Below are 22,930 nucleotides of genomic sequence, written 5' to 3'. Positions count from 1 at the left end.
AAGGTCTTTATTAAGCCCGTTAAGGAAAAGGGATTAGAGAGTTGACGCGAGCACACAGCCCTGCCTCACCCCCTTTTCAACAGGAAATGGGGCCGTGAGTTTCCCCATTCCTGCCGAACCTTACTCTCGCGAATGTTCCCGCATGAAGACGTCTGAGCTGGTGACATAGGTATGGTGGTGCCCCCATTTCCAGTATAATGCCCCACAACTGTTCACGATCCACCTTGTCAAACACTGATTTAAAATTCACGAATGTAAGGTACAGGCTCCCCCCCTCCAAAACTATATGCTTCCAATAGATCAATTGGAGCCTAAATAACTGATCTATGGTTGATGTTTTACTTCTGAAGCCTGCTTGCAAGGGGGTTAAAATATTAAAGTCCTCCAACCATTCTTGCAGTCTGGCCAGCAATACTCTAGAAAATGTTTTTGGGGTCACATCGATAAGGCTAATTGGCCTATAATTTAAGATATCAGTAAAATGATTTTTTTTAAAAGCACATTGATCAAATTTTAACATCGCAGAAGATAAGTTTCCTGTGCAGGATCCGCATATCGCCTAAGAATTTAGCAAGAGGTATGGCATATGTTAAAGAACAATCTGACCTCAATATGTGAAGGGCAGCTAAGTGGCTACTTTGGCATATTCGTCTACAGATAGGAGCCAGCCAAAACTTGTGCTAGCGGGCATAACCTGGGCAAACAAAAAAAACATATAGGACAAACTCAGCTTGAGAATGACATGCAGGACAAATATCTATAACCTCGGCCAACTAACTCTTTGTAAAAGCTCTCAACGGCAGAGCATCTGCTCTGGATTGATCATATAGTTTTCTATCGCAAGATGCAGTCACCTGATCCCTGTAAGACTCTTATCTAATCCGGGACTTAAGGTATAAAAATGTTTGCGATAGAGTATTAACGTCTGCTCTTGCTGCAGCTTTTGCCTCTACCGCTAACCAGAATACGTTTTTGAAGGCACTTTTTGAAGGGAAGGATATAGTAGCTGCATGGGTCACGAGTTTGGAAGCCCCGATGTACTCTGGCATCTCTTTGATATATTTGAGCCAAATAATTCCTACTGAGTGGCTTTTTAAAATAACATCCTGAAGGGCTGTTGTGTAGTGCTCGAGTTTTGGGGTAGGCCATAGCCAAGCAAAACAGAACGTATGGGGAGGGCCCTAGGGAATGTTTCGAGACCTGGTGTGAACATAGTCCCCAATTATAACTTCATTTACATATAAGATGTCCACGGGTCTAAATGCAAAAGACTACCTCGACAAAGATTCGATTCTAAAAAACAGCAAAGGATATAAGTGTGTTAGTAATCCTGGAGATTAAAAAACAGAGCAAACTAGAGCAGTTTAAACAAATATCTGCTCGGATTAAAGTTAGGTTGACATGTTTCAGCAATATAAATGGACACTCCTGTCCTTGCCTTCCTCAGGAACTTCAAAGGTGATTGCTACTGCAATGTGCAACGTGAACCAAAGAGGTGTGTTTGCAATAAAGAAAAATAGTTTCACCTGAAATCCTAGGTGTCTAACGATTCCTTTCAATAGTAATAATGAATCGAAATTGCTAAGAACGATCACACTCCTTGGTAAATACAAAAGTTTAACAATTCTGTTATGCGTTTGTTGGTGCTATTTGAGTACTCCCTTCTGAGGGGTGGGAGTTGAAAATAAAACACTGTTGCATTATTCCGACCGGGAGTAACGTCCTCAAATGCACTCCAAAACTTGTTTTGTTTTGAATAAAGTTTTATTGAAAATATCCTTCAAAATGTATTCGAACACCTTTGATGTTGTTTCTACATCAGTTAAAGTTTTGTCATCATTCTTGTTTATCGTATTTACAAGGCCCAATGCATTTCGGGCAGTATGCCCTTCATCGGGGGCATTTTCATACTGTTGAGGAAGAATAAACACAACTTTGAAACCTTCAGATATTTTTGTATAACATCTCTAATATTTACCACACTTTATGATACCTTATAACCAGGTGAATAGACTTGTTTGTAAATGAACTCTAGTGAATTTAACGAACTGGCTTCAAAAGAAAAGGTCATACACAGTAATAAGAGACGTGGTGGTTTGTGGGAAAGTGAGTAAATGATGAGAAATATATTGTGCACTCGTGTCTCACAATAAGCAAAAGGAAAAAGAGTGTCTGAAACCAGGTTGTAGGTGGGTAAACTGTGTATCTGAACATGCGGGAGAAACTAAAAATACGTCCTACCTTCCATGCGGAAGCAGTTTTAAATGTCAACGGTGCGTGAGATACGATAGCATTTGTTTGTTTCCTTTAATAATCTGTAAACGAAACGAGAAGTAACATAGCGTAGATGGTGTGCTGTTAAACAGACACGCGGAAGTGCAAAAAATGTTATAGGCAGTATGTTATCGCGTACCTGAGTATATTTCTCATCATTTACTCACTTTCCCTTAAACCACCACGTTTCTTATTACTGTGTATGACCTTCTCTTTTGAAGCTAGTTCGTTAAATTCACTACAGTTCATTTACAAACAAGTCTATTCACCGGGTTATAAGGTATCAAAGTGTGGTAAATATTAGAGATGTTATACAAAAATATCTGAAGGTTTCAAAGTTGTGTTTATTCTTCCTCAACAGTATGAAAATGCCCCCGATGAAGGGCATACTGCCCGAAATGCATTGGGCCTTGTAAATACGATAAACAAGAATGATGACAACATTTAAACTGATGTGAAAACAACATCAAAAGTGTTCGAACAAATTTTGAAGGATATTTTCAATAAAACTTTATTCAAAACAAAACAAGTTTTTAACCCCTTCCAGGCTGATGACGAACTCAGCTCGTCATGAGCGTTACCTGCCGTGCGTTCATGACGGGCTGAGCTAGTCATGAACTGCGGGGTTTTTAAAATCGCCGCGCACAGCGGGAAAAGCCGCCGCAGCGATGCGGGTAAGGAAATTGTTCTCTGAGTGCATTTGAGGACGTTGCTCCCGGTCGGAATAACGCAACAGTGTTGTAACGATTCCTTTCTGCATGTGGGCTAATTGGCCACTGAAAAAAATAATTAAATTATTACTGAATTATAGTTCGCATCTTGAAAAGGTCATAGGCAACACGTCGGGTGTCTCTCTGTCGACATCCTGGTATGACATAAATGTCAATCCTAGATGCATTTCGCAAACATTATCATTAGTTACATCTTGTTTTATACTATTCCATTCATGCAATATCACTCCTGCTTACCTATTTTGCAGGAGGAAAAGGTCTCACCTCACCTGGCTGCGGCTCAGGGAGAGGAAGAAACAAAGTTAAATGTCCCATTTCCTCCTATGTGTCTGTGTATTCTCAGATGCATGTTCCTCATTTGTTAGTTATATTCTCATATATAGATGTATCCAATTAGGCAAATTATCTCCTGTTCCACTGTTCAGATACATGCTGAAATCGGGACACAGAAGATTATGATATTGTTTTTGGCATCATTAATGTATGGTGCCACCTCCTGTCAAGCACTGACCAGTTCTAGTGTGCAATGGTGACAGCTTTGAGACCACCATCTTTATCCATACGTGTGTGTCAATAGGTCTCCAAAGCTAGAAGCTATTCATGCCGTGATGACTATCTTACATGTTCCTTCTACGAAGCCACTATTGTGTGTTTACACATAAAATGAATGTCTCAGCCCATGGTTAGCAAGATGCCAAACCCTCTCGATATTCTGCCATGCACAGTGGGCATATGCCGCAAACTGAAAATAGTCATATGGTGCTAACAAACTGACCCAAGGTAGGCTTTCGGAATATGTTACATCGCCGGTGCCCTCTCATAACACTGACGTTAATTCTTACGAGAACAATAAACATAATGTCCCCTTCACCTGTCCGTCGGTACTTCACGCCAGCTTCCAAGCCGTCTCGGGGAGGTACCTGGCGGCATTGTGTGGTTGTATTTACTTCCTGCGATTACGGCTGGTGTATGGCACATCTTTTGTCCTTTCTGAGCTGTTGTTGAATTATCGTTTGTTCGAGCCCTCCCCGAACAGACTACAACCATCCGCCCAGTACTCAGCCGACAGTTTCCATCAAGGAAAAAGAAGCATATCGTATGTCCGGTATCCAGAACCTCCAGTCGTTCGACCCCTTTGCGGATGGCAACCAAGAGTGATGCCTGGCTCCCAGCAGGGACAGAGGATTCTATTCATATAAGGATCCAACAGAGAAACGGCAGAAAGACCCTCACAACCGTACAAGGGATTACAGATGATTACGATAAAAAGAAGTTAGTCAAGGCCTTTAAAAAGAAATTTGCTTGCAATGGTACTGGGGTTGAGCATCCAGAATACGGAGAGGTAATCCAGCTTCAAGGTGACCAGCGTAAGAACGCATGCCAGTTCCTCATTGAGGTGGGACTGGCAAAGGATGACCAGCTTAAAGTCCATGGCTTCTAAATGCTCCAGTTCGTAGGATTCCATCTGGAATGAGTAGCCAGTCCTCGTCTCAAGTTAAACTGAACAGCATGTGAAAATGCCCTTTCACAATTTTAAAGACATGCTACATTAATGTAATAAACCGCATCAACATCTGTAGTGGGAGGCTCTTTGCTGGAGGGTTGGTTGGAAACAATTATGACAGGACTGTAATCCTAAAGTAAAACATGGCACAGAATCCAACGCTGTGTAAAATTCCACAATCTAATAAAGCATTTCAGAAGTCCAAGTATCACATGGCACACGTGCAGTATAGTAGCACAGTTTTTGCAATTAATGGAGAGAAAGGCTAACTGCTAAGATAAAATACTAGATAGTGATGCGAGAGGCTCCCTATGTGTGGCACTGTAGCATTTTGGTTTTACCCTGACCAGAAGCTTACCCCACTTGATATACCTAGGTGAGAATCACACTGGTCAGTAGAAGAGTTTAAGAAACAAGACAAGGGAACAATAACAGATGGGCACTTTGTGCTCTATTAATCCAGGTATAAAATGAAGCTACAGAAATGGGGAGTGCTGCTAGCTAATTTAACCATTATGGCGAAAAGCATATGAGCTTTGTTTTATTTGTAATGCATTGTGTATGGCGTGTCACGTAGTACAATCACGTGATAGTGCATCATATGTTTGACTGCTGGGAGTTGTGGTTCCCTTACTCCCATGTGCCCGTAAGGCAGCGTTTAGTCTGTATTTTTACAGATGATGACCTGTATCGTCAATAGAAATGTTAGATAATAGACCAGATCGAACAAGTCAGTATTCTATTGAACTATAAATGTCCTGCTGAAATTTCAGGTCATCGTTGGGTAATACGGCCAAACCTCCGTATTTCAGATTAAAATTACCAGTGATATGTGCCTATATCACCTAATCAAGATCGGTACTCTTTGCAAGTATAGAGGAGGACAAGTGAGTCATCATATACAGCGGGATTCAAACAGAGGAAGTCCTACACTGCTGACTCTCATTTTCAATAAAACTTTATAGAGATATACTGTTTCTGCTAGGGATAAGCCAACAAATATATACTACCACCCCCATAAGCAACAATAGTAGACCATAGCCTCCTTTAATATAGCAATGGGCGAAGCCTGGCTTTATCCTCCTGGAGATTTCGTAAGCTCAAATCCATAAAATGTGGAATTAAAGTGGTACTTGGAGGAAGAGAGACCAGTTTACGTAGAAATTTAATTTCAGCAACCTTAAGTGTATCAATGTTTGTGTGATCCCAAAGCTCTGCACCATAAAAAGCTGACCCTAATGCCTTTGCTTCGTACAATTGAATAGCAGGCCGAATACGTTTAGAGTAAGAGGCTTTATACTCTTTGTGGATTACCCCAGATATTTGATTACGTTTAAAAACCGCTTTGGTGAGATGCTTCTTCCATGCCATATTACTGCTAAAAATTATACCGAAATAAGTCAAACTATGAACAGTTTTGAGAGGCTCACCCCCAAAGATTAACCCTTTTTATATGATTTCTAGGGGTTTAACATCTTTAACTTTGTGTTCGAGGCATGTGGGCTGCTAAATTCATATCTATTGCATAGATCGCCGCCTAGTGTTGGGTCCGGATGATTGCACATTGTTGTCCTGGAAGAGTCTTCGAAGTATCACAAGATAGGTGGCTCCTCCCCTGGACTACAGTGCGCATGGGCATCGGCTCCATCCCCAGATTGTTTTTTTCCGCCATTGGGTTCGGATGTGATTTCGACGGCTCCTTGTCGGAATCGAAAGAAACTTCCTTCTTAAGGCCAAAAGGCCTTCGGTATTCGCGTCGGTATTGTTTGCGATCGGTCCCGAGCATCGTCTGACTCTTCGGGTCGGACTTCTGCGGAGTGGTTTACTCTTCGCGCATCGAGGCCCTGTACTCGCAGCAAGACCCCGGCGACTTCATCATGGAACGGAGTCCGTTCAAGCGCTGCCCCGTGTGTGGGTCTAAATACCCACACATCGACGTGCATCCAGTCTGTAATAAATGTCTATCGCCGGAACACGACGAGGACAACTGCATGGCCTGCTCCAAATTCAGGTCAAAGAAGACGCTCAAGCATCGGCGCGCGGCGCGACTTGAAGCCCTACACGCAGCCCCGGCACCCGACGACATATTCGACGACCCCGCAGAAGAAGGCCACAGCCATCATCTTCAAATCTCACCACCATCGACGGAGGTCGAGGCGGATCCAGAAGAATACATCGAAGGACAGAGCCAAGACCTTGAATACGTCGAGGAGGTAGGGGACGACGAAGAAGTCTATGGGGCCGCGGAAGATAGCTCAGAGGAAGAGCTATGCCCCGAACGTTACTCGACTCAGGCTCAGGTCACGGGATCGCCACTCGGCCTTACCCACGACCCTGCACCGATATCCCCAGCCCCGCCTTAGGGCCCGGCCACGGATATACCGGAGGAGCCACCGTTGCGTGTATCGAAACCGAAACCGCAACCATTGCTGTCGACAACACCTAAGATGGCCGACATCACGCCAAAAACGAAACCGAAACCTTCGGTCTCCACGGCTCCTAAAATGGCCGCCGACTCGGCAAAACCGAAACCGAAACTTACGGCTTCGACAACATCTAAAATGGCCGACGTCCCGTCCAAGCCAACGAAGCTTGCTCCGTCTTCAACTCCGTCGCCTTCGGGCCACACGAAGTCAAAGAAGACTGTCGACTCACCGGCGCCTCAAACGGTGGCCAAGGACACGTCCTCCAAAAAGGTCATCCATCCTACCTCGACGTCTGCAGCGTCTACCACCAAACGCACGGTCGAAGCCAAGTCCGCTAAGGCCCAGGATCCGACAGCCGGAGCCACTACTCATCGGCACAAGGATGCCGGAACGGCATCGACGGCGTCGGCGCCTAAAACTACCACAGGGCAGCGTCCCGTGGAAGGCCAGGAATCATCGGTGGCCACTTCTGCTACGCCGAGGTCCTCCGAAGCGGACGAACATCAAGCGTCGGTTGCCAAATCCTCGGCTTCCTTTACGAAACAGGTCACCGACTCCCTCAAGAGAATTCGGGAGAAAGCCCTGACGTCGGCGTCTACCGCACCGTCGGATCCGAGACCTGCAAAGTCGTCCTCCAAGCTTCTCTACGTTCTACCACCAAAAGTGGCGCCGAAGGCGTTTGTGGCCAAAACGGTCTCAAAGAACACCGAAACGCCGGAATCTTCGACGCCCAGTCCCAATTTGCCTCGGCCAACTGCGTCGGAGGACAATTCGGAGCACTACATCGATGCCCACACGGGGAAATTGACACTTTATAAAAGAAAGATCACTTCCCAACCATTGGAATCATTTGTTATTCCACTGAAAAAGAAAAGGCCAGAACAGGACATAACTCCACTTGTTGAACCTATTCAGCCTCCACCAAGGAGGAGTCCAACACCTTCCCCCCACCAATCAGGGGGCGAGGATGATGAACAAGATGACCAATATAACTTCCCTACTGGAAATGACCCTGATGTACACCAGGACCCATATGTCGACGCTGGGGACCAGGACAGCCATCAAGTGGTGCAGGACCCTCAGGTTTTTGGGTCACGTACGTCACCTACTGAGGACTCAGCAGCATTCACTGCTTTAATAGAACGGGCAGCTGCAAATCATAATGTGGACATGCACTCTGACCCGGTGGAGGAAGATTTCCTGTTTGACACTTTCTCTGTCTCAGAAAGAACAGTCAAAACACTCCCTATGCTGAAAGGTGTCCTTAAACATGCACCAGATATCTTTAAGGAACCAACACGAGCAAGGGTGGTAAACCCACGTATTGAGAAAAAGTACAGGCCAGCACCTGGAGACCTTGCATATATTCGGGGACAGTTGCCTTTGGACTCATTGGTGGTCGCAAATGCCCGCAAAAGGGCCAACTCCCAAACGACGGGTGAAGCTCCTCCCCCAGACAAGGAGTCGAAAGTGCTTGAGGCTTCTGGCAAGCGGGTGGCTGCGCAGGCTGCCAATGTATGGCGTATAGCAAACACACAAGCACTGCTGGCGCGTTACGATAGGGCGCATTACGACACCCTAGAACGGCTCCTTAAACATCTACCTGATGAGTATAAAGAAGCAGGCGAAATGCTCATTCAAGAGGGGAAGCTTATATCAAATGCTGCAATTAAGTGTGCACTTGATGTCGCGGACACAGCGGCTAGGGGGATTAACACTAGCGTCATGCTAAGGCGCCAAGCCTGGCTTCGTATATCTGGTTTTAAGCCTGACATCCAAACTACAATCCTCAACCAGCCCGTCAATCCTGACAGACTGTTTGGCCCTGATGTAGACACCACACTTGAAAAGATTAAGAAGGACAACGAGACTGCTAAGTCCATGGGGGCTCTCCAATCTCAACAGTTCAGGGGCAACACTTTTCGTCGCTCAGGTGCGCGTAGTGTTACCAGAGCACACTTGGGACAACAAACACAATTCGCAAGAGGTGGTGCGCAATCCTCGTACCCCAAACAAGGTAAAGGGGGTTACAGAGGTAACCGTGCCAAAGGCAGAGGCAGGGGAAACAACAACTCACGTTCCTCTGCCACAAACAAACAGTGACTCCCTGTCACTGCCCCCCGACCATCCAACACCTGTCGGGGGGAGACTCCAGCAGTTCCTGCCAGTCTGGACGTCCATCACCACAGACAGGTGGGTGAGAAAACGTATCCAGTACGGTTACTGTTTGGAGTTAACCTCCACTCCTCCCAACATTCCCCCAAGACACCGTCCTATGTCGGCAGAGCACTTGCACTTATTGCAGCAGGAAGTACTGGTGATGCTGCAAAAAGGCGCAATCGAGCTCGTGCCAGTGGAAGAGGAAGGCACAGGGGTCTATTCCCTGTACTTCCTCATCCCAAAGAAGGACGGATCCCTCAGACCCATTCTGGATCTGCGCCCTCTCAACATGTATATACTGTCAGAACATTTTCACATGCTAACACTGCAACAAATCCCTCCCCTTCTCAACCAAGGGGATTTCCTAGCAACCTTGGACCTCAAGGATGCTTACTTCCACATCCCGCTCCACCCGTCCCACAGAAAATACCTCAGGTTCACCATTCTCAACAAGCACTATCAGTTCAAAGTCCTGCCCTTCGGGGTGACTACTGCCCCCAGAGTGTTTACAAAGTGTCTGGCGACAGTGGCAGCGCACCTCAGGAGACAAGGCATACATGTCTACCCGTACCTCGACGACTGGCTCGTTCAAGCAAAGTCGGAAAGACAGTGCGCCTCACACATGTCCCACACTATTCAACTCCTTCACAGCCTGGGGTTCTCCCTAAACTACCCAAAGTCGCACCTTCAGCCAGCCCATGTGCGGCAGTATCTGGGCGCGACAATAAACACCCTGACTGCTATGGCTCAACCAAACACAGTCAGAATCAACAGCATTCAGTCGCTGATCCAGAGGTTCAGACCGCAACACTCCCTGCCAGCAAGAGTGTTCATGCAGTTGACAGGCATGATGGCCTCCTGCATCTTCATAGTCCCGCACGCAAGGTTGCACATGCGTCCCCTCCAAGAATGCTTGGCAAATCAATGGACACAGGCTCAGGGACAACTGACAGACCTAGTGTTGGTGACCGGTCGGGCATACAACTCTCTGCATTGGTGGAATCCACACAACCTTTGCAAGGGACGACCGTTCCAAGAGCCTGTGCCACAGATTGTCCTGACAACGGACGCATCTCTCCAAGGGTGGGGAGCGCATGTGCTCCACTACACGGTGCAGGGACTGTGGTCAACCCAGCAACAACGATTGCACATCAACTACCTAGAATTGATGGCAATCTTCATGGCACTCAAGTCCTTCAAAGTACATCTGTGCAACAAGGTCGTGTTGATCCGGACGGACAACATGACAGCCATGTACTACATCCAAAAGCAGGGCGGTACTCACTCACCACAGCTGTCTCATCTGGCTCAGAGCATGTGGAAGTTGGCCATTCAGAGGAACATCTTCCTCATGGCAGAACACCTCCCGGGCAAGGACAATCAGATGGCGGATCTGCTCAGCAGATACAGCCATCAAATGCACGAGTGGGAGATACATCCATCAGTACTCCACCCGTACTTCCAGCAGTGGGGTCATCCAGAGATAGACCTGTTTGCCACAAGGGAAAACGCAAAATGCCAAAGCTTTGCCGCCAGGTTCCCTCACCCGGAATCGCAAGGGAATGCGATATGGATGAACTGGTCAGGCAAATTTGCGTACGCTTTTCCCCCAGCGCCTCTCATTCCGCTGGTGGCAAGAAAGCTAAAGCAACACTCGATGACTCTCATCCTAGTTGCTCCAACATGGGCACGCCAACCATGGTACACCACGTTTCTAGAACTTTCCGTGGTACCGCATCAAAGGCTGCATCTCACATCCAGGCTCTTGACGCAGAACCATGGCGACATTCAGCATCCAGATCCGCAACAGCTCAATCTGGCGATCTAGCTCCTGAGGTCTTAGGATTTGGCTACCTCAACCTGCCTCCAGACTGCATGGACATCATCCGCGAGGCAAGGAAGCCCACGACCAGAGCTTGCTATGCAGCGAAATGGAAGCGGTTTGTCATTTACTGTACTGACAACAATATCAACCCGCTGGATGCATCCATTCCTAACATCATCTGCTATTTGTTACATCTTTACAAATGCAATCTAGCGTACGCCTCCATTCGGATACATCTATCCGCCATAGCGGCTTATCTCCAGAATAGGCAGCACCTCTCTGTTTTCAGGGTGCCTGCCATTAAAGCCTTCCTAGAGGGACTGAAGCGAGTCATTCCTCCAAGAACACCACCAGCTCCAGTGTGGAACCTCAATGTAGTCCTCACTAGGCTGATGGGCCCACCTTTCGAGCCACTGCACTCCTGCGAAATTCAATTTCTGACGTGGAAAGTGGCTTTTCTCATTGCTATCACATCGCTCAGACGTGTTAGCGAGCTGCAAGCGCTCACAATCCAAGAGCCATTCATCCAAATACATTCCAACAGGGTAGTGCTCCGCACTAACCCTAAATTCCTTCCAAAGGTGGTGTCACAGTTTCATATCAACCAAACTATTGACCTGCCGGCATTCTTCCAAAACCCACAAACGGTAGCAGAAAGAATGCTTCATACATTAGACGTTAGGAGGGCGCTAATGTACTACATTGACAGAACTCAACACTTTAGAAAGACACAACAACTTTTTGTTGCCTTCTCACCACAGCACAAAGGCAACCCCATTTCCAAAGCAGGAATAGCCAGATGGATCGTTAAGTGCATTCAAATCTGTTATCAAAAAGCTAAACACACTTTAACAATACCCCCAAAGGCGCACTCCACACGCAAATTGGGGGCCTCCATGGCGTTCCTGGGGAACATTCCCTTGGAAGACATTTGTAGAGCAGCCACTTGGGCTACACCACACACGTTTACCAAACATTACTGTGTAGATGTGCATTCCAAACAGCAAGCAGCTGTAGGACAGGCTGTTCTCAAAACACTTTTTCAAGCTTCTGCAGCTAACACGGGCAACCGCCCTTAATGGAGGGACTGCTATGTATTCTATGCAATAGATATGAATTTAGCAGCCCACATGCCTCGAACTGAATATGCTACTTACCAGTATGCATCTGTTCTTGGCATGTAGGGCTGCTAACATTCATATCGCCCGCCCTCCTCCCCGGTGCCCGTAGCGGCTGCAGACACTCTCTTGCATTCATCATTAGCATGGACATCCTTTACACTATTTCACTCCATCTCTGCCACAATGGCTAAAAACAATCTGGGGATGGAGCCGATGCCCATGCGCACTGTAGTCCAGGGGAGGAGCCACCTATCTCGTGATACTTCGAAGACTCTTCCAGGACAACAATGTGCAATCATCCGGACCCAACACTAGGCGGCGATCTATGCAATAGATATGAATGTTAGCAGCCCTACATGCCAAGAACAGATGCATACTGGTAAGTAGCATATTCATTTATCCGTGTTGAGCTCTAATCCCCTTGCGGCACAGAACTCTTCGAAACATGCCAGGATCTTCTGGAGGCCACTTGGGGTCTCAAGGACCAACAGAGTATCAGCTGCAAATAAAAGTATTTTAGTTTTTACATGAGCCAGCACGGTTGCATCAGTACCAATTTGAGTTAAAAAGGGTGCAATGTTTATATATAGTGAAAATAAAGTAGGGGCCAGCACGCAGCCATGGCGAACACCTCTACCCACTGTGATGTGGTCTATCATCTCTTCCTGGTTCCCCCATCTTATTTTGCAAAATTCTCCTCATGAAGGAGGACAACCAGAGATACTAAGAGTGGTGTCATTTTCAGATCAATGAGTGTTTGCCAAAGTTTTAAATGGGAAACTAAGTCAAATGCCGAGCGTAAGTTGACAAAGGAGACGTATAAGTTACCCTTGCCAATAAGCACGGTCAGCCAATAGATCATAAGAAACTCTAAGGCCTGGTCTATTGTGGAATTTTTCTCAATCAAAGTCCCACCTGGTAAGGACTAAGAATTGACTTGCCTGCCATCCAATCTTTCATTTTTGCAAAAACACATTGGCCGATTTTCTGTATACAGTCAATAAGCCTTATGGCTCTGTAGTTAGATGGTACTGATCGGTCACCTGTCTTACGCACAGAGATGACTCTGGCATCTTTTAAGGACTCAGGGGTGGGACCTCCCACATTGATAGCATTCATTCAGAGCAAGATATATCATCCATGAGCCTCCTTATCGGATAGAGAAAACATAAGCTGGAACACCATACGGGCCGGCAGCTCTACCCATGACTGTGGCCCTTATGGATTGTTCTACCTCAGCACAGTTGAACAAATCATCCTTAGGAAAGTAGCAGAGTGTCTGAAAGTTAGAACAAGAGGGAAGGTTTGGGAAAATGTGGGAGCTGGAAGCAGTGTATAAAGTGCCAAAGTGTGCGGCTCACATTGATGAAGCTACACTATTTACTGGACCAGGTGCAGCTGGAGCACCCCTATGAGTTACTAGCCCCCCAAAACAGGGTAAAATCTTTGACTGCACAAGCTAGGTTAAGAGTGGCCCATCTCTGATCGTCCCAATTCCTTTTGGCTTTTGCAATAGCATATTTATAAACTTTACAGATTAAGGTTATGCTGGGCAGCTCTCTGTTTTTAAAAGCCCTAGCTAAAAGTCTTTGGTGTTCACGACACTCCACGTCAAACTAGGGTTTCGCCTTAGTCGTTACCTAAAGTTTGCCTGGACTGTAAAAAAACCTGATAAATGTTCAAATAAAGCTGTGTGATTTGTGACTAGTTTGTTTGTTGTGAGAAATTAGTTTCCCACCCTTTATCAATGGCATGGTATTGTTAAAATCGTCAGTGAAGGCAACAATTATCTCAGGGCGGTTAACTGCTTGATTCCATCTTAAATGCCTTTTTCCGAAGGTCATTCGGACATCTCTAGAGTGAAGAATAGTAAAGGAGCAAGAGGGATGATGGAACAAAGTCCTTTCAAGGACAAGGCAAAGGGGTTGTGATCACTCTAGCATCGTTCAAGGATGGTCATATCGTTGACACCGAACCACAACCTAAGGTCAATCAGGTTATAGTCAATCCTACTTGTGTGAAATGGTTTGTTAAATGTATGAGCACCCATCGTGTCTGATTTTGTACACTTTATCTTTGCATGTGACTGTAGCCTGTTTAAGCCAACTTGTCGGAAAGTTTTTCACAAGTAAAATGGCAAGGGAAAGTTAGCAGGCTGTTGAGGGAGCAAACCTTATCCTATTTTACAGTTTTGGTGCTAGTATGCATGTGAAGTGACAAGTTGTGTGGCTAATATTACTTATATAAGGGCACCAAGGAGAATGCACTGCACTGCAGTGCATTTACCTTGGTGCTCTTACATTCTTTTTTAAGGGCACCAAGGGGTATGTACTGCACATTGTGGTGCTCACTCTGCCCCTTAGTGGAATTAAACAATTAACATTGGAGAGGATGAATCAAGCAGCCCATCGAGTTTTAGGATTGTGCGCGATAAGACCCCTCCTTTGGTCCCTCTATTATATAGATTATAAAGGTGAAACTTCAACTTGTTTTTACAGAGGATTTCAAAGGCCAAAATGTCGGGTGATCCAAAATGTTGTTGCCATGTAACACAATTAAGGAAAGCTTTGACCCAGAGGGTTAGGCCTCCAGACAGTCTACCCTGTTGGCCTGAAATAGCTGAGATAGAAACGTTTAGGAACCCAGGCCTATAAATTGGCTCAAGGGACCATGTTTCCTAAAAGGAGCATAATTTGTGTTCATCCACAAAAGTGGACCAGTCAGGTAATGAGCACTTTGACCAGAGTCCAGCAAAACGTTCCATGAGATCAAGAGTAAGTTATTAGAGTTTGTCTGAGGGGCATAACAGAAGAAAAGGTACTTTCAAATGGACGTCTGGGTGAATTATCAGAAGATGTAAGTGTATGTAATAGGGCTAGGTTAGATAAAAAACGAGCAGTGCTTTGACCGTTACCGGTAGGAAATACATGTATGTTCATAGAGGAAACCTCTAAGAAGGTGGTCATGTTTGTAGGTGTATGTTGTAGAGTCTGTCAAGTTTAGGAATGGGGACCTGCTTGGTTGAAACATAATGCGTAGATGTGCATTAAGGTCTTGTGAGATTCGGGCTTGATATATGATGCACACTTATGTAAGTGGGCACCCTGCACCAATCCAGACAACCCTTAAGATGATTTTAGTGGTCTTAGACAACCTTAGAAAGCTCTGTACGTGGTAGCTGGGGAGAGTAGCCTTCAGGATTAGTCCAAAAGGAGTGTAAAAGCAGCTTGTTTTACCAGAACATAATCATATTGATATAGACTAAGTGAAAAGGAACCACACAGTGTATGTATAAAAATATGTATTTATTATATAACACTCACTAACACAAACAGGTATCCCCTGCCAGAAATACGCGCAATGCACACAATACTTTTCAATAGAAACAGGTAAGTAGCATGTAATACACGTGGTTACAGGGGGACGAACCACAACTCGAGTCAAGACTATACCCAGAAGATGTAGAAGTGTCAGGGACCCAAGAAACCACGCAAGGTAAGTAACTTGGAGCCCCACGGAGGCCGTGTGCAGTGTGGGGTGATGACCGTGTGATCAATGCAAGTCAATCGGTAAGTCGTGTTGCAATTTTAAAGAATGCCCCTTCCCAGTGGACCCTGAAGAAACCCAGTGGTAGACAGAAGTGTGGAAAGCCACCCCACCTGTGGATACCCTAGGAATCAGGATAGCTACACCAGGGAAGCCGGGTGCATAGTTGTGAAGTGGCATCGGAAACCGCTGTCAAACCCAATGGAGGACTTCAGGAAAAGGCCACTGCTGGAGAAGAAGGTGTCCGGTGGAACCCAAAGGTGGATTCAAGTCGAGAAGTACCTGAAAGTAGAGGGGACAGAGTCTATGCCACTTGGAAGTGACCAGAAGGCACGAAGACGAATGCCCACCAATGTCCGGTACTGCAGGAGAGTTGGCGGTGACCTTGGAGCTGCAGCTGTGTGGACCAGGTGACGCTGGAGTCTTACACGAGCTGTCCCACGTCGGATTTCGAGAGTTATTGGATCGGTCTCCGGCGGGTTCACCAGCAAGCCTTGGCAACTGTAACCAATGTGGAAGGGGTGAAAGGTGCAATCTCGGGACCAGCAAGGTCAAGGAGACTCACCACAAGCAGAGGAGTCATGGCAGGCCCCAAGCAATCAGGGTTGCCCAAAGAATACAAAGATGACCCTTAAGAGGACCGACAGGCCGGAGGCACTAAAGTCGCAAGAGGACCTCGAGCAGCTCTCCAAAGATGCAAGCCACGATGCAAGAGATGTGGTGAGGGTGAAGATCTTGGTCACTGGAGAGGCTTGAGGTTGGGACGATTTGGTGCCCAAAGATTTTGCAACTTCAAGTCGAGGCAGTGCACAGGGGCTCGGTTCCAGCAGCTCTAACGAGGGGTACTGGGTTAAAACTTGGTGAGAGGAAAGGGCAGGCCTTGAGGGATGTGGAGAACCACCACCTGTGTTGCTGAGTCTTTTGGAGTTCTTAGGAGCTCAGGATCAGCAGACTGGATTAGTTCCGGTGCCTGAGGATGCAGGGAAGTGACTCCTTCACTTCAAGGGAGATTCCTGTGTCTCTCTTGAATACCCATTTGTAGTGGTCTCCCATGGGTGGCATAATACATAGGTGTACCTATGCTCTGGGTACATTAGTACCATATACTAGGGACCGATCAGGATTCACCAGTGTACAGTCTGGGATGTACCCAAGTACCTACTAAACCAATTTAGGGAAGAAAGCACAGAGACTGGAGTCCTGACTAGTAGAATCCCAGTCCGACTAGTCAGAAATAGCATTACATCAAACAAAAAGTGGAGGTAACCATAAAAGCAGTTCCTACTTTACTACAGGTCTTCAATAGGGAAAATAGTTTGATTAGAGGTCAACTCAGTTAAAGAGGGAAGGATACAAGGCGGCAACTGGGGGAAGAAGCTGACCAGCTACTGTTTTCATCCCAATGGTCACAGTGCCTATTAACTGAAGATCACTTAGTCCACTGAGGATGCCTGTAAGAAGAATGTTCGAGTCAGTCAATCTGGTTGAGTAAAGATGTATTGGTTCCTAGGTTTAGGTGTGCTGATGAATTGGTATATTTCAGCTGAATGTTAGATGAACTTGGGGGAGAGGTCCTACGATCCAGATAAAGGTTATCTGCCAGATAAGGGGTCAACAAAATTAGCTTTATGGTATCAAAGCCAGGGGAATTACTTCCTGTTTTCTTAGCTCTAATTAGGTTGTTTCGAATAAGAGATCGGTATCCGCAGACGTGGTGAATCCAATGGTGCCCCTTGGTTTTGAGGAAGTCCTCTGACTCAGTCAATGAGTGGCTGGTTAATTTAGGAACGTTGATCATAGAAATTTACCCTCGAGTTGTAGACTTATTCTTGATTTGGTGCAAGTTGTTCGTCTGCTCATACCTGCATGAGCCTAAATGGGAGTAACTATGAATTTGATTGGCTCTTTGAGATTGGGTCTGTTATTCAGCAGTGTTGTTGCTGTGTCTTGTTGGTGAGTGCTCTCTCCGGGCTAAAGGTCTGGGTGGAGGGTTCTCATGGAAGGGCCTTGCTTTTTTGGAGAGGACATGTTTTAGGAGTGGGGGTCCTTGAGCAAATTTAGGGTTTGGGGCAGCTGGGTTCCTGCATGCGCCTAGTAGCTGATTAACTATGGAGGTCAAAGAAACATCTAGGGATTCTAATACAATACCCTTCTCTTTCATGTATTGAACTAATGAAACATGGAAAGCCTCTTAGGTGGTGAAGCACCCTAACCCTATCAAATTAACTTGTAGCTGTTCTAACTTGCTAGCGTGAGTGGGATCCCCTGCGGTGTGTTGGTCCTCTTGCAACTCAGATAATAAAGCAGTTAAGTGCAGGGGAAAACCTCGGTGTGTGACTCAAGTATTTCAACAGGAGGGGCATCTGAGGAAGTAAAGTGTATAACAACCTGTGTGTCAATAGGTAATACACAAGGTTGCTCCCTGGCGTTTAAAAATATTTTAGGTATTTTACAGGGATTTCCTGCCTCCTGGTAAACAGGAGGACTTGAAGGAAAGGGATCTGTAGAAACCGAACTTGTAGTTGGTCGCTTTCAACTAATAGGTTGTCAATCCTGTCAATAACACAGTTATTCCCAGGAGTTTTCTTTGACTTCATGGTTTTAGCCACCCCAGGACCCCCTTCCATAGCCTTACGTTTAGCCATGAAATTACTAGCAAATCGATAACAGCAGGCCCAAATTCAGGACACCAGAATGGAGCAATTAAGCAACCAGTCGCAGCTTTTATAGTTGAGCTCAAAAGTTAGGTAAAGTCAATAGTCGAAAGTAGCGTTAAAGAGTTCAGTTGTTGGGGGAGGGGCGCGATGTTGGCTGAGGGGTGGACCATCCTTCGGGTGCAGACGGGCCCGCCCTTGGCCCAGCTGCAGTGGTGAGCGTGGTGCTATAAAGCACAGCGGCAATTACGGGAGGCGGCTGGCATCAGGCTCATCCTCGTGGAAGCAAGGATGTCAGGGCTATGTAGTCCGTGGGCTGCAATGGAGGTGCCCCATCAGCACTCAGCATACCGCGCCGCGGTGGTGAGCAAGACACTATAACGCGCAGCAGCAATTATGGAAGGCAGCTAGTGTTATGCCCCTCCTCCTGGAAGTAATGATGTCCTGGCTAGGAAGTCCCTGGGCTGCAATTGGGGTGCCCCCTCGGCACTCACCGTCCTTTCACTCCATGTATTTTTCATCAATGAGATTTGTATTTTGCGATAACTTTCATGACGATATCCCCAGTTGAGCCACTGCACAACTTTTCGGTTCAGCCTCTTACCTTGAAGACCGAATAGCTGGTTTATTACTTCAACTCGTAGGGTCTAAGAACTTCAGGCCTTTTCAGTTCATCTACCTTTTGCAGTTTCTACTCTAATAGGTTGATCCCTCACCCTTGTCCTGGCTTCTTACATTAGATATGTATCTGCATTTCGTAGCGGCCAGTGAAGTACCCTTCCATCATTCTTCCTCCTCCTTTCCCACCAAGGGGGAGGAACAGTTGCTTAGACTCTAATCCAGACTTGTAGTGTTATATTACATTGACTGCACACAACAGGTCAGATTGGATAATCAACTCTTTGTTGGCTTTGCCAGAGCGAACAAGGGCAAGGAGGTGACCAAACTCACCATTTTGTGTTGGGTCATCCTCTGAGTTATAATCTGCTATGATCTAGTCAAGAAGGCTCCTCTTAACAGCATTCACACCATTTATACTAGGGCCTGGTTGCTCCTACAGCAATTACCAGATGTGTCCCGGTTGCTGACACTCCAGGCAGCCACATGGTCTTCCTTGCATACATTTGCTTCACATTATTGCCTCAAAGCCGAAGCACACTGTGATGGATACTTTGCCAGGGCTGTGCTGCATGATTTCCTTGCTTAACCAACAGTGCTCAGTCCCACCTCCCAGAAGGTATTGCTTTGGGACACATTCATAAATTGAGGAATCTGCGCAAAGATATATCCATCCAAAGAAAATGTTACTTATGTTTGGTAACAATGTTTCTCTTGGCTATAGAGTCTTCCGGCGTATTCCTCAAAGGCCACCCTCCCACCCTGTTTGTTAGTACTGTGATTATTATGATCCCTAGGTGTACAAGCATGTTATGTGCTGTATTTGTTGTGGCTTTGATACTCGAGTGTTTTGGTGGATAATATACTCTTGTGTCATCAAATCTGGAAGCGCAGGTAAGAGCTGAAGCCACATGACGGTGCTGAAATTATACTACTGGAGAAAGGTTTTACAAACCAATCTTGAGCCTGGGAGTTTAATTCATGAAGTGAGGAATCTGTAGGAAGATTATGTATCCACCATAAATATCGTTATCAAAGGTAAGTAACTTTTTCTTTTCCCAATGAGCGAATTCTGTGTCTATTTACTACAAAAGTGATCAAGTGTCCTATCACAATTTAGATAGCCCTGTTTCTGTCCCAGAATATATTTTCTTCATCTCAGACATTCACATACAGTTTTGCTGAGTACCTGCTTTTGTCTCTCTCTAGAAGTAGAATTTTCTTTTTTAATGAGGTTGAGAGCATTTATCTTTTTTAATGTCAGTAGAGCAAATTCTGAAAAAGTATTATCCTATGTTCCTTAAATTGAGGGTGTGGCTTTGCATGGTTTACTGACCTGATTCACCATTTCTTGTAAAACGTGACCCAAAATAATAGTGTAAGACCGCTGATGCATCTCTCTCCCTCTGCTTGGGTTCATGTTTAGTTTGATGCTGTGGCCTCTCATCTCATAAACAGTGTAATTTTTTGTTTCTGGTTCCAGCATGTCCATAATCCAACTAGCTATGAATGTGTCAGGATTGTCTGTCTCAATTCTCTCAGGGAACCACAGTATCCCAATTAGGTTCTGTTCCAAAACATTATCTACAATCTGTTGCCCACATGCATCAAGCGTTTTTGCATTCGCAAACGGTGCGAATTGCAAAATTCGGCCGTTTGAGAATGCAAAAATCTTTTTTGGGATGCAACAATTCTTTTTTCATTTTTCGCAATTTCAGAAATCGCAATTTTTTGCAATTTCTTAAATTGCTATAGCATTTAAGAAATCGCAAGTTTTGCGAATTCTTAAATGCTATGCATGATTTTTTTAAAATTGCGAATTTGCAATTAGGAAGGGGAAAATTACCATGAAGTAAGCCTTCATGGTAATTTGCGAAAAGTTTTAAAAATGCACAAAAGTTCATTTTTGAAACTTATATTTTACACACACACATGCCCTTGGGACATGTGTGTGAGTGAAATGTACTTACGTGACATTTCAGGGGTGCAGGGGGGGTCCTTTGGACCCCCCCTGCACCCTTGAAATTGCATTCTCATTTTGCGATTCCTTAATTGCGAATTTGCAAAATGAGAATGCCTTCCCATTGATTCCTATGGGCCTCTAGGCCCATAGGAATCAATGTAATGCGATGCCTTAATTGCGATTCGCAATTAAGGAATCGCAAATAAAGAAAATTAAGGAATCGCAAAAACTTTTGCAATTTCTTGATGCATAGGATTTTGCAATTCCTAAATTGGGATTCCTTAATTTTCGCAATTTAGGAATCGCAAATTCCTACAATGATGCATGTGGGTGCGTGTTCCTTATGTCAGTGATACTTTCTCTCAGCGGTTCTTGGGAGCTTATAGTACTTGCCCTTTTCAAGCTGCACCTACCCTGTTCTTAAGCTCGTCTGTCCTACTATACATTGAGGTAACTCATTTAGCTTATCAAATTGTGTCTCAAGTCTGATGTAAGACTTTCCTGGGTTGCCAATAACATAGTCTTTCATTGGCAGCACTTGCTCTATCTGTGACTGTTCAATAGGCTTTATTTGACATTTTCTCTACTTTAGGGCGAAAAGAAAACAGTTTCTGGTGAATATTTCTAACTGCAGAATCCTCACCTTTGCAATGTCCCAGGGTACAGACTGGACTCAGAAGATTCTCCCAGCAAGGACTCCTGCACGCCAACAGCTGGCATCATGTTGCTTTGCAGCATCCTTATAAGAGCCACAGCCTCGACATCAGTCCTTTTCTTTTTTCATCCTTCGACCCATATTCAGAGCTCCAATGCCTACTTTGATTTTCCGGTGAATCTACAATTTTCAGGCAGTGTGCTAGGCACAATGTCTCCTCCAAAGATAACAGAATTAAAGCCCAGCTGTGACTACAGGAAACAGATGCCTGGCGCAAACATGATGCTGGGAAATATCTTAGTGTGTTGGCCTAGACATGACCGATTTGGTACCTCCAGGCATTCCTCTGGACTTGCCCTTTGAAGGAACTAGATTTTTAATGAAAAGGCTGAATTAGCACTTGAATTAATTAAATAAGATGCATCACAGTGCAATCCTGTGGGTTGTCATCGGCCTCCATTCCATCAATTCCACCAGTATAGAAAATCTGTAGTGTGTTCAAGATGACTATGCCCTTAACTTTTTCCACTGCCCTAAAATACCCTACACCAGGTCACGTTTGGCAGACCTCAGGCTTGATGCAGTCTGCCTCCTGCCGGCCTACATTGCAAAAGAACATATGCAGACTCAGAGGAACAAAGGATGAACTCTTGCTACTTAGTTGTTCCGATGAAGGACTAACGCCTCAGACTTCTACCAGACCTCCAGCCTTTTAACCTCTTTCTGAACAAAAAAACAATGTCAACATGTTTACTGTGGATCAGATCCTCTTTTGTCTGTATCCTGGAGACTGGATGCTGTCCATATCTAGCAGGACACATTTTATATACCTGTCTTGCAAGCCCACATATTCTGTCTGCAGTTCACAGTTGTTGGAACACTTCCAAATTTGCTGTGCTGCCCTTTGGCTTGAATTGACTCCTCAGGCGTTCACGAAAGTGATGGTCAATCTGTATCTTAGGGGATCCGCAATATATGTATTCTCATACTTTGACAACTGGCTGCTAAAGACAGGCTGCCAAAGTGAGTTGCAGACCACCTCTGGATGACTGCCACAATCTTGACCTCTTTGGAGTTTACATGAGCACGGTCAAGTCCCATCTGAGCCCTATATAGAGGATCACCTTCATAGGGCCTTTCCTGCATACAGTGGCATTCAAGGCATTTCTGCCACCACAGTGAGTCTGAGATGTTCTGGGTATGATCCTGATAATTTGGGTTCAGCCCTGAGTCTTTGAGGATGGTTTAGAGGCCTCTTGGGCACCTCACCTAGTTTATCCTCCTTGCCTAGTGTGCCATGCAGGCCCTACAGTAAAATCCCAGATTTCAGTTGGCCCAGCACAGGGGCTCTCTTTTTGACTCCATCCATATCTCACAGGAGGCAAGCTGGCATATTCTGTGGTGGCAGGCTAACCCCAGTCTAACCTGCAGCAGGGCACTCTCCCTTCCTGAT

At 45.5% G+C, this 22,930-nt stretch overlaps 1 protein-coding gene and 1 pseudogene across 4 annotated transcripts in view; both read left to right on the top strand.

The window, feature by feature from the left end:
- ARHGEF7 (Rho guanine nucleotide exchange factor 7) overlaps positions 1-22,930 on the top strand; it is a 951,496-nt gene that overhangs the window by 910,418 nt on the left and 18,148 nt on the right. The window lies entirely within an intron of this gene.
- Positions 3,986-5,060, top strand: LOC144772878 (eukaryotic translation initiation factor 1 pseudogene; annotated as a pseudogene).

Source organism: Lissotriton helveticus, chromosome 8, assembly GCF_964261635.1.
Source record: "Lissotriton helveticus chromosome 8, aLisHel1.1, whole genome shotgun sequence".
In the NCBI taxonomy this organism is placed as follows: domain Eukaryota; kingdom Metazoa; phylum Chordata; class Amphibia; order Caudata; family Salamandridae; genus Lissotriton; species Lissotriton helveticus.
The sequence above is the reverse complement of the archived record's forward strand: the minus strand, read 5'-3'. Positions and strand labels throughout refer to the sequence as shown.